The sequence below is a fragment of the Martes martes genome (assembly GCF_963455335.1).
Source record: "Martes martes genome assembly, chromosome: 2".
Lineage (NCBI taxonomy): Eukaryota > Metazoa > Chordata > Mammalia > Carnivora > Mustelidae > Martes > Martes martes.
In genome coordinates, this window is record NC_137889.1 from 5,729,642 (window position 1) to 5,743,111 (window position 13,470).

Genomic DNA, 13,470 nt, shown 5'->3' on the forward strand with positions numbered 1-13,470 from the left:
GATGGGTCTGATTTTTGGCACAGTTTGTCCTGTGGCTGCAAAATTTAAGTGCCCTCCACAGGTGCATTTAGGGTGACCTTGCATTCAGCTCATGTCCTAAGTTGGGAACTAACTCACAGAATTCCATTATTTTCTTTCTGCAATGCCTTTAATACCATTTTGAAAAGTGACTTCACTCTGAATTTAACAAACAAAACAAATGAGCAAAGGGAAAAACAGAGGCAAACCAAGAGAACAGATTCTTAACTATAGAGAACAAACTGATGGTTACTAGAGGGGAGGCGGGAAGGGGATGGGGGGATAAGTGAGGGGGATTAAGGAGTACACCTCGTGATGAGCACTGGGTGACATATGGAACTGTTGAGTCACTATATTGTACACCTGAAACTAATATTACATTGTATGTTAACTAGAACTTAAATAAAAATGAATGAATGAATGAATGAATGAATGAAAAATCTATCAGAAAGGTTATTTCAGTAACTCTTGAGTGCAGATAAAGCTCTCCCTAGTGGTTAGAAAAGAAAAGGTTTGAATCTTCTTAAAGGTTATGTTTTTTAACCAGTGAAGAGATTATCCTATAAATCGAATATTATCATTTTATTTCCTGTTATAGTTTAAATGGCTTTTTGTGTTAAACTGATTGTTCTAATCATAATTTTATCTTATCATTTGTTCACAAAAACTAGTGAATCAGCCATTATGTTCTTGTCTTCACAAAATTTATATTCTATTTTAAAAAAATAGAAAACAATTACAGGAAAATACACCAACATGTTACTTCTGGTTGTTTGGGGGTATTAAGATTATAGATAAATATTTTTATTTTACGTCATCTAATTTTTTACCTATATGCATGCGTTACTTATTTTAATTATAATAATTTATTTGTAAACTACTTTGGGATTCCTTCATACTTAGGATCATTCCTTTCTAACCCTTCTTCCTTTATTTCTTCTTCTGTTATCGCACTGGCTATGATCTCTAGTTCAATGCTGACCACAGGCCGTGACAGTGGGCACCCTTGTAGTTTATCTAATCTTACAGGGATTGTCTTCAGGGTTTCAGTAATTTTTCTATTTCCTAGATTGCTGATGGACTGTTTATATTGAATGGATGTTGATCTTTATCAAATAGCTTTATTTCTTACTGTCATATTTTTTCTTGTTTGATAGTATGGTAAACTATATCAATCCATTTTCTTACATTAAATCAACTTTCCACAAAAGAAATAAACCTGGCTCAGTAATGATGTATTACCATTTGTGTACATAGATTTTGACATTGTTTTGTTTATGGTTTTGCATGTATGTTAATGAGCGAGAATGACCTCTCATTTTTCCTTTCATGCACCATCCTTGTCAAAATTATATTAGTGTCATAAGTCAGGAATATTGTCTCCTTATCTATACTCCAGAATAGTTTAAGTTTGGAATTATTTTTTTGCTTAAATATTTGAAAAAATCTTCTTATAAATCCAAAAAAAGAGAAGAAAGTGACTTCCCCCATGAATCCTATCATCATCCACACTTAGCCGCACGCTGCACTTACAAGTTCTCCCCGCACTCAACCCTGGGGAGTAAGAGTGAGGGCCAGTGGGAGGAAAACACTCATGATGCACGACAAAGCTGCCCAGGGCTTTTGAGGAAACCCTGCTTGTCGCCTGGATTGAAGGATATTCCTGGATGACCTTAAAGAAACCACATGCCTTGGGATAATCCACGGGGAGCAGGGAAGGAGGGGGAATTAATTGGCTGGCATCTTTAAACTTCTACTATTTCTTTGATCAAATTTTATCTCATGGAAAGTTAACTTCCCACACAAGTGAACAAGTGAATGTCTAAGGCTCAAGGAAACACCTGAGACCATCAGAATCCAGGACACGGACCTACAGCTCCAGACAGCTGCAGAACATGGATATGTTCAAACACAGCAGTGTCTCCCATTTCGTTGCTGTTGTATGATGTGATGCAATGTGGCTTCCCCTCTGTCACTATGAATCTTTAGCATCTAAACCCCCGTATGGTGGTCTTCCCCCACACCAAGCAATTCTCAGACACCAGTGGGGTATCCCACAACTTACCTCAATTCTGACACTATCTACCCAGAGAGAGCGTCAGACGGAGCACTGGGTCCCACTGGATGGTTTCCTCCTTAGTGCTAGTCACCACTCCAGGCTATCACCAGTGGTTCTGATGGCCTGGACATGGATCAGCTTCCCATGATCCCTTTCTTGGGTTTGCTTAATTTGTTAGAGTGGCTCCCAGGACTCAGAAAACCCATTTATTCACTAGACTACTGACTTATTATGAAGGCTCTTAAAGTATAAGGATCAACATCTACATGAAGAGAGCTTGGGACAAGTATGACACCTGGAAGGATTCTGGATGACCAATTGTAAATTCTCTGAACCTCTTCCTTTGTTTTTTTTGGGAATTTCATCACATAAACATCATGGATTAACTCACTGGCCATTAGTGATTGATTCATCCTCAAGCCTCTCCCCTCCCTGGGGGGGACTGAAATTTCCAACTCTTTAATCAGGGTTGGTTCCCCTGGCAACCAGTCCCCACAACAGGTTACCTAAGGGCTTTCTAAGAGTCACCTTATCAACATAACAAAAGAAATCGCCAGGGGTCCAGGAGCTCTAGCCAGAAACAGGAAAGAGGATCAAATATCTATTTCTCATGAAAAATCACAGTATCACAAGGTCTGTTAAGGTAAAACCACTGAACTGTGAGAATGGTATTTGTAGGGAATCAAGGCAAGGGGACAGTTTCCACACCCAGGCAGTGTGAGGCAGAGAGATAAGGACATACCACAAAGGGAGATTCAGGCTGAGTCTCGTGGTCAAGACATGAGAATGTGAGGATATAAACCATTGGAAACTCAGAGAGGCTTGGAGGAGGCCTTGGATTTACTAGATGTTGAACGACGGAGAATGCAGTCCAGCTCTATTTACACTTGCAAGGGCACATGACACCAGCTCACTAATGGATGTCACACAGCTTGCTTATGTCACCAGACAAGGACTGAGTTAAACCAGGTCCATGTTGTGAGTTGGTGGGTACGTGGGAAAGTTCATTCTTGCCTGAGTCTCAGTGACCCCAAACAACTTGTAAGAGACTTGATCCAGGTGCGACTCAAACCTTCCAGTTCTGTGACTGCAGTTCTGGTCAACTGAGAATTTTGGTAAACACATTTAAGTAGGGATTAAAGAAAAACAAAACAAATGCTCTATGAGTCACTTTGCCCTTTGGACCCAATCACATCCCTGCAAATCTCTTATCATGGCAGCTGGGGACAGAAATTCTGCCACACCACACCTCACCATCTGTTCCCTGGTTCTGAAGTAACTGGTTCTGTTCAAAGAATGGGTCATCACTTTATTAGCTGCATTAGGACAAATTATGTTGTGCTTTAATTTAATCTCTGAGAGCCACTACAGGTATTTTAAAAAATTTGATCAAAGTCCAATCTAAGAAAGAAAACACCTATCACTGAATGTGAGTTCTGTATTAAAGTGGCTGAAAGTCAGTATAAGAAAAGACAAACATAACAAACGTCATTAATATGCTGACCTCATTTCTGATCAAAGCCCACATAGTTTCAATGGGAAAGGACTTTAAGGCTCTGGGAGCTGCAACTAAGGTAAATGTGCCTTGAGGTAGGAGGTCCCTCTCGTTCAGTCAGAACTGGATATCGATGGCTTTCCTGTGTCTTAGCACCAAACATTGCCTTCTAATTGATGCAAAGAAGGTTCTCAGTGCCCAGTATCACTCCCCGGCATATCTGGCTTAGATACTTAAATGCCTAAAGTGTTCAAGAGCATTCTGGGTTCTTTAATTACTTCCCCTTGTCTTTTGGCCCACTTTCTAAATAGAGTAGGGTGGCCAGAGTTTAACAATGTTCCTCACAAGGCTTTCCCCTCGGTGGTTAATGGGCAGTCATGAAGGCAGATCTGTTGCATTCTTTGCCAAAATGCTTGGCGAGAGTTTCAAAATTTTAATTAACCTCCATAGTTTTTATATTTAATATTCCCCCTTCTATTTCATGGATAGAGTTGACTTCGAATGGATTTTTGTTTTGTGGAAACTGATTTGGAATGGCTTCCTATTTTAGGTTTCAAAGAAGAGGGCAAGGTGCTGCAAAAGGATAAAGAGAACCACAGACGATCAGCTGTGGCTATGTTCTGCAAGACAGAGTTTCTCCTTCCTGCTATACTTCGCTGTCTTAAAGCAACCACGTTTTGTGGTCAACTAAGTCCCTGGAACATTCTAGATTCAAGCATAAAGCGACAGTGCTATGAATTTTCTTGTACAGCCAGAAACTTCAGGAAACATCAAACTTATTGGCCTGACCACAGTTCAATCAACTGTTAAAATTAAGGGGATGCAGCAGGCACAACCCAACCACTCAGTCAAGAGCTTACATTCCCTCCTGCTCCAACTGCTTTGTTGACTTGCAAATGGGCACCTCTCTGAAAATAAGTGATTGCATTTATGTAATGCCTGTGGGAGAAAAATCTTAAATTGCCTCTCAGATATAATAAAGTTATAAATACATTTTGTGAGCCCCTATTTGCTGTGAAGACCAATAAAAATGCATGTTGCAATACAATTAGAAAATAGGACAGTAATTTGTAGTTCCCTATTTTATACTGAAACCTGAATTTATTTATTGAACCTAATAGTTCAGCATCATCATTCTGAGCCTGAAAATATTTACAGCAGTCTTGAATCTAGAAAAGTTCCACATCAGTAATATATTTGCTATAGCAGAATTTTAAAATGTTACTTTAATGAGAATTAACATGTGCAAATACTATATACATACATGTGTACAATGTATACATATATGATATACAAAAATAGCCCTTTGGTGAAATATCCAGTATCTCTATCCAGATCACAGCAAAAAACTGCATTAAAAAATTTTAGAAAGGGACGCCTGGGTGGCTCAGTTGGTTAAGCGGCTGCCTTCGGCTCAGGTCATGATCCCGGCGTCCTGGGATCGAGTCCCGCATCGGGCTCCTTGCTCCGCAGGGAGCCTGTTTCTCCCTCTGCCACTGTGTCTGCCTGTGCTTGCTCGCTCTCTCTCTCTCTCTCTCTCTCTGACAAATAAATAAATAAAATCTTTAAAAAAAAATTTAGAAAGAAAAACTTTCTAATAACTATAATCGTTACCACAAAAACATATGTAATTAAGTTCATATACTCCGCTAATTGAGAAAGTCTTCATTTGTAGACTCTGATCTGATATCCTAAGATGCAGAATATTCAAAAGAGAAGACTTAATCCTGTATCTCTGTCACATGAATTTTTTGAGGTAGTTGGTCTGATGGCCCTTTTCCCACACTCTTTTCTCTAATCTGAAATTGTGCATGCCACCATTACAAATTAACAAACTTGGTCACAAAGGTTAGCCAAAACAATAATACACATACACAACACTAAGCATGGAGGAGGTTTCTAAGCTCTGGAAATTTACTGTATACACTTGTGCTTTGCTCATTCTTTGGGGATCTGTTTGAATTACTATTGCTACATAATAAAACACTCCAACTTTAGTGGTGGGAACAACCACCTTCTTATTATGCACTTGGATTCTGTGGCTTGGGAATTCAGAAAGGGACCAGCAATAGTGGCTGGTCTTTACAGTGTCTAGAACCTGAGCAGGGACAACTCTAACGCTAAGGGTGAGGACCAGAATCCTCTCAAGACTGGTTTAGTGATTTGGTGCTCAGAGTATGTACCCAAATGTGCAGACTTACAGAAGGAAATTATATTTCACCTCTTAGTGGAGGAGTGGCAAGCAAACATAAAAAAAAAAACAAAAGCATGTGGAAATGGGAAATACGGTTGTAGTCATCCTTGGAAATCACCATTTGCTATAGCATACGGACCCTTGGGTGGGCTTCCTCCCTGATCAATCTTCCAGTTTTAATATGGAACGTTAACATGGACTGTTCCATATGGAATACAGAAATATTTACTGGGGCAGATAAGCCACTCCTCTCCTAAGGAAATTTGGTAATTAACACACGTGGAGGGCCAGCAGAAACCCTCTCCAACATCCACTAGGAAGATGGCGAGCTAACTACCTGCATGATGCTGGAGAACTTAAATCACCTAAGCCTCAGCTTTCTTATTTCTGAAATGGGAATAGTAAGTAATGTATAGGATTTTGGTGAAGATTACAAAAAGTGGCTTTAAAAAGTGTTTACAACAGGCAAGGTATTTTGTATATAACTAGTAACTGTAAGGACCTAGTTTATATTTTTATATTTTAGCAAGAGGCTTTCATTGAGTTTAAACAAAAACCTTGTTGTTTAACCCTTAAACTGTCCCTGCTCCCCTTCCCCCAGGGAATTCACTTAAAAACAAGTCTGGGAAACCAGCTCCAGGTAACAAAGCCCAGATACAAGGGTGGGTCAGGCCAGGTGGAGACATCTGATCAGTGGGGGGTTGCATACTGTCTCCCTAGCTACCAAGGAGCATGGGCCCCCGCCCTTTGGGAACCCTTTTGGCACCAATCCTAATCAAGGTGTAATAGGCTGGTTCAAATGTCTACTAGGGTAAATTGTAACTCAGCTGGTCACCTAGCATCACTGTGAAGTTTCCTGTGTGTGTTACAATCTCATTGGTCACTGTGCGTGGCCAGGCCAATCACATGGCCTTTGCCCTTAAAAGCTAGACTGTGAAACAGAGAAGGGTCGCCCTCTTTTGTAAGAGGTGCGGCCCCGAACGTTCGGTCTGATTCTTGATGCTTGGCACGAAATAAAGCTTTGCTTGACCTTCGCTTTGTATCAGTATCGCTCCTTTAATCACGGACCCATTATTAGGGCATAACAGTAACATCATAAAGACATATTGTCACTGTTTTTCTCTAGTGACTTCTGAAACCCCCATGTGGGTCTTCTGACAGGACTCTGAAGGCTGCTTACAAGGTGTTCCTGAGGTGCGACTCTACTATGAAGAGACCCAACCAGAAGCAAATTCTGTGAGTGAAGACTGTCGCATTCAGAAAAAGGATGGCTAACAGCCCAGCTAACGTGTTTTGTTACAACCTAAACCTATTGGCTAAAATCTACTTTTCAAAATCTCTTGCTATGCCCGTCTGATCTGGAGGCGGAATGGGACTTCCTCGGGGGCAGGAACAAAAACACCTGAATCCACAGGGGTAAAGCGAGAATCTGGAAAAACACCAGAGCCAGGATTCACCCTGAATAATTCAGGGCGTCTCTAACTGGTGATTTCTGGTATCCTGAGGTCTGGGTTTAAATGACATGCATGACCAACGAACAGAAGAGAAGTGTGAGGCCACAGTAGGAGACATGAAGACACTGAAGGGTGAACTCCACAGAAGCGGACAATCCCAAGAACAACTTCACCCCTTTCCCACAGGGTGAACTAGAAGAGTATGTGTCTGTCTCAACCCTGGATAAAGAACATATATATGACCCTGGAAATTCTGGCACGGGAATCTGCACTTAATATATTATCAGCCCCTTAAAAAAAAGAGTGAAAAGACAGGTTTATGTGAGTCCCAAAGTGATAAGCTACCGAGTACCTAGCAGAAGCAAACCTCTTCTGAGGAGATTCACTTTAAAATCGGGTGGCAGGGGATTCTGTTTCTGATCTGAAGGAGGGAGTTTCTAACAAAACGGCCTGCCTGCAGAGAGCAGCTACAAACTCTGGGCAAAACTGGAAATAAACAAGAAAACCTTTCTGAGTGAATTAGAGACTGCACAAAAGCAGGCAGATTGGTTAGGGGAGTTGAAACTTGAGGGAAGCAACCAGTTCTGGTGGGGGGGGGGGGGGTTGGAGGGCTTGGGGGGAGAAGGGGGTCCCGTCTTTGCAGCTTTTCCCTGACCACCTGCACAGGGAGGAGGCAGAGATGGGAAAGATCCTCTAGCGATGCCGTCACAGTCCTTGTTGAAGGAACCAGTGACGGGAACCCGGGTGCGGAGCTGCAGAAAGGAGAGAGCCATAACGGGGAAGTCCAAGTTCTGTGCACAAACTCTGTTACATCTCCAGCATATCAGTGAACCCTGGTGTGCAGGGCAGAGTGAAGAGTGCAGAGACCTGACCAGCCACCTGCAGCACGCCAGACAGAATTTGCAATTCGAGGAGAGCCCATTTCCTGGTGTGTTGAGGCAAACCTTCCTTCTTTTTGGGAAGAATATCATCAAAAAAAAAAAAAATTTTTTTTTTAAGAATATCACAGATTCCAAACCTCCACAACCAAACATTCTCAATGCTGAGGAATCCACAACTCCTCAAGATACAAAGAGGCAGGAAAATATTTTCAATATATTTCCAGAGAAAAACACAATCCACTCTGTGATAACCTGCACGTCCGAATTGTCAGGCAAGGACTTCCAAAGAGCTGTTATAATCACAGTTAGTGGGGCAAAGGGAAATCGCACATATTTATATGAATAAAACAGTAGTAAAGCTCAGAGACAGCGTGATCTGTAAGTACACTCGTGTGTATATATACACACACCAATGTACACACAAAACAAAATATATAATCCCTGAATTTTTTAAAAGTTATTGAATGCATCTAGGAGTGAATACAGATAATAATGAAAGTCAATGAACTTGAAGGGGGATATATATAACTGTGCAATCTAAAAAAGAGGAAAAAACTACAAAAAAATAATAATAAAAGAGCCTCAGAAATTTGTCACAATAACAAAAGTTACAATGGAAGCCCAATTAGCACATCAGAAGAGAAGGCAGAGAAAGAGGCAGAAAAATAATGGGAAAATAATGACTTTAAACTTGCAAATTGGTGGCATCTATTTTCAGATTTAATCATGTCAGCAAACCGAGAAGGGGATAAATACAAATAGACCCATTCCAAGGCACCTGCAGGGTGACTACTGCCAGTGAAAGATAAAGGGACAGTCAAGAGTGCGGCAGGAGAGGAGACAGTCCCCCCAGGGCACTTGTCATGAGGGACAAGACCTCTCCTCAAACTGTGGGGACAGAGACTGAACCATAGCACCCCAGATATGCCCTACAAGAAACATTAAAGGAAGTTCTCCAAGGTGAAGAAAAGGATAAAACAGGGAAACTCAGATCTTCAGGAACGAATGGAATATAACTGGAAAGTTCATGGGTAAAAATACAAATTATAGAAAAAGGAAAACATACACTAAACATATCAATTATAAACATACATTAGTGTGCATATATTACGCTATAACTTGTTTATATATTGCTAATGCATAATTATATAATTTAAAAATATAAAGGTTTATCATCTTAAAATATTTAAATACATATACCTTTTAAAGCAGAAAGTAAAATCTTCTCATGAGGCTTTAATGTATATAAATGCAATAGATATGACACCACGTATAATGAACAATGGGAAAAAGATAGACAGGGACAATATGCAAAAAGGTAAAACAAATAGAAAACAAACCCTGAAAGGCACATCTAAAGCAACACATAGAAAAAACTTCATTAAATATAAAACAGTATATAAATGTGTGTGCATATACATACTACCTCTTTTTTTTGGTGTACATGTACTATTTCAATGAAATAACTAGGATGATCACATTGGATATAAAAAGCAAGAATATACATTGTGCCTATAAAAAATGCACTTTAAACATAAAGCCACACAGCGGTCGAAAGTAAACCAATAAAAAAGATATATTACACAAACAGTAAGAATAAGGAGGCTGAGTGGCTTTGTTAATATTTGATAAGGTAGACTATAACAGAAGTTATAGCATTACTGAATACAAACAGAACAGTGCCTAAGGATAGAGTTGTCAATTCATCATGAAGACAGAACAGCCATAAATGTGTCCTCCCAAAAGAAGAGCTTCAAATTATGTAAAGAATAAACTGATGGAAAAGACATATAGGATTCCATCATTAAAATGGGAGATTTTAAAATCCTCTCAGCAACTTAGGTAACTATCACTAAAGATAGAAAAACCTAAGAAAAGCATAATTAACTACCTTAACTACCATCTATAAAATCCTATACCTAACAACTGAAGAATAAACATCACTTTCAGGTGCACGGGGCACACTTGTGAAGATAGATCCATTTTATGGGCCATAAAATAAGTCTCAGTACATTTCAACAAACTGAAAGAATATGAAGTGTGTTCTCAGGTGTTAACAGAAATAAAATTAAAAGACCAATAAGATATGTTAAAAAACCTCAAACTTTTGGAAATGAAACAATATATCCCTAAATCATCCATGGGTCAATGGAAAAATTACAAAAGAAATTGGAAAATACTTTATACTAACTGATAATAAAAAAAATTAACATTTACATTAACATTCCTTTGAAACAACTAGAGTAGTGGTTAGGGGAAATTTATGGTTTTAAATTATCTTATTAGGATACAGATTTAAGACCTTCCCTAAACTACCGCCTCAGAAGGTTAGAAAATTAAATACAAAGAAACAAGGAAAAAATACAATGAGCAGAAATCGACAAAACAGAAGACAAATAAAAGAGAAAAGAAACAAGGTCAGTATCTGGCTATAGGAAATAATCAACAAAAATGGTATATAGTATACTAAACTGAGGAAGAAAACTGAAAAATCAGGAAAAAAAGGATAAGTTCTCACTACAAATCATACAGAAGTTGAAAGTATCTCAAGAGAATCTAGTATGACGTGTTTATGGCAACAAACTCAACATCTTAGATTAAGTGGATAAATTACTTGAAATGTACATCCAAGCCAAATTGGCACAAAATAAAAGAAACCTATGGAAGAAACTGAATTTACTATAAAAACTTGTCCCATGAAGAAAGTATTGGTACAGGATAACTTTATTGGTGAATTCTATTGAACATTACAGAATAAATACAATTCTTACATACATTTTTTCACAAAATTTAAAAAAAAAAAAAAGGAACACTTCCCAACTTGTGTTATTGAGTCTGCTAGGGCTCTGATAACAAAAACAAGTCTTTAGAGAATCTTAGATTTAGAGAGAGAAAGAAAGAAAGAAAAAAAAAAAGAGCAGTGTCCCTCGGGTTTATAAAAGTAAAGATCTTTCACAAATATAAGTAGATAGGATATGACAAACTTGATAAGGAGGAAAATCTAAAAAAAAAAAAATAGGACTTCTTTTAGGAATATGAGGTTGCTTGATATTAAGATATTAGTCAATGGGACATCCACATTCAGCCAAGATAAAGTAACAGAGGTTATATTTATATTGACCTATAAGCCGCTGTGAAGTCAGAAACTGCACAAAATATTGTAGATTTTGAGAAAAGATAGAGCAGAATCATAGTTTCCAAGGGATGGAAAATAAACAAGTCATATGTTTACACCGGTTTTCAGCGACAACTCTGCATACATGTGGAGGGGTTCCGGAGTCTTTGGCTGAGTTCTCAAGTGCACATTTTACGTAGAAATACCGACAGAGGAGAAAGAACCGTCAGAAAGATACGCTCATGGTTTCTCGAGCTCACACAGGGCTCCAGCCATGGTGGGAAAGCTTTGTAATACGTAGGGCAGAATCTTCAGAAGGATGTTCTTTCCGACAGGAATAAATTTATGCTAGACTGAAAGCTTCTCTGGGCCCACCGTATAACAGCTTAACAGGAAGTCTTGAAAGGTCCCAGTAACTAAGGGCATACAAGAACAAAATCTTACAGTGTGTTAATGAAACAAAATCCAGTAACAAACAACATAAAATTTTCCAGGTCTGGTATCCAATCAAAATTTATGAGGCGTGCGAAGCTGAAGAATATTATGACTCACGAACACTAGTAAAGTCGATCTATAGAAAGAGACCCGTAAATGACAGAGATGATGGATCTAGCCGAAAGTAAAAACTACTAATTAGAAATAGGCTCCATATGTGAGAAGGTGGAGAAAAATATGAGTGTGGTGAGGAGACAAAAGATACAAAAAAGAACTGAATAGAATAGATATGAAATTTCTATTCTAAAAATATCTATTCCATTCTAAAAAATAGAATAGATATGAAAAGTATAATACCAATAACTAAAAACATACTGCCTGGGATGAACACATCAGACATTCCAGAAGAAATGACTGGTAACCTTGAGGACGTAGCCATAAAAACTATTCAAAATGAAGCACAGAAAGAAAAAAAAAAGTTTAAAAAAATAATACAATGGATCATCACTACCTTGGTGGGCATTAGTATGTAGTCCAATATACATATAATTGAGGGAAAAGAAACAAAAATATTTTAAGAATAGTGCCAACTTTTTCCAAATTTATATAGGGTCTAAATCCGAAGATTCAAGAAATTCAGCAAATTCCAAGCAGAATAAACATAGGAAACCATTCCAAGGCAATCCTGATCACGACGCTGAGCACCAAGGATAAAGAGGAAAATGTTATAAGCATCTAAGAAGGGGCTGGGAACGGTGAGCTCATTGCACATCAGAGAAGACAAAGACAAGAGTGGCAGATGATTCATCAAATACCACAGCCAGCAGTCAAGGCTGAAACACCCACGCACCGAAAGAAAAAAAGAAATTGTCACTCTAAAGCTCTTTGTCCAAGAAACCATCTTTCAAAAAAAAGCCAAATAACAGTATTTTCAGCCAAAAAAAAGTAATTAATTGCCTGTGTATCTGCACTGAAATAAAGGTTAAATGAAGTTCACCAGACACCAGGAAAATTACAGGAGCTGGCAAGGTGCTTAGAAACAAAGGAATGAGGAGCAGAAGAAATGGTGGGGATGACTCTGACATACACAGACCCCTACAGCATCCCTCTCACGTTTACATCTTTAAGAGGCAGGACTTCCGGCTCTGACTGCGTGAACAGGCTGAACAGCAGCTTACACGCATGTGCACACACATGCACACACACACACACACACGGACACACGCATAGACATATACACACACACAGAGTCCACCACATTTACAACATGTTCCGGGCTCTGGAAGCCAAAAAAAAGTCAAACAATGACTGGAGACTGTTTATCCATGACATGCTGGCAGAATTTGGGTAAGAAAGGTGGAGATCTGGGAGCATCTTACCGAGCCCACTCACTCAGTGGAGATGGTCTCTGAGGGAGCAGAGCTGGCAACAAAAACAAGCAGCTTTTCTGCTGAGGGGCCAACGCGTATCTTGATGGTGATGATCATTTCTTGGATTGTACCAATCTCCAAACCCAATGTATTTTGGTACATTATAGATGTAAATTATAGCCCAGTAAAACTGATTTTTAAAAAAATGTAGGTCTCAAAGAACTGACATAGATTTTTATAGAACATGAGCTCAAAACTGGAAACACCCATTGTTAAGAGAAAGCATCGACAGGAGCGAAGATCACAAATTCACGACATTGACAATGATGTGGAGACTGTATTAGAATTACACGATCCCAGTTATTTAAAATTTGTTTAATGTGAATAAATAAGATGGTTTTGGAAGTATAATTAACTAATAGGAGACAATCAAATTTATCGTAAGATCC

At 38.9% G+C, this 13,470-nt stretch overlaps 1 pseudogene across 1 annotated transcript in view; it reads right to left on the reverse strand.

Moving 5' to 3' along the window:
• Window positions 1-7,109: 7,109 nt before the first annotated feature.
• LOC308339026 (tubulin beta-5 chain-like) overlaps window positions 7,110-13,470 on the reverse strand; it is a 68,074-nt pseudogene continuing 61,713 nt past the window's right edge. The window contains exons 2-3 of the transcript in view: window positions 7,876-7,972; window positions 7,110-7,195 (exon numbers count right to left, since the gene is read on the reverse strand). The product of the transcript in view is annotated as a tubulin beta-5 chain-like (transcript). The remainder of the gene's footprint in view (window positions 7,196-7,875; window positions 7,973-13,470) is intronic.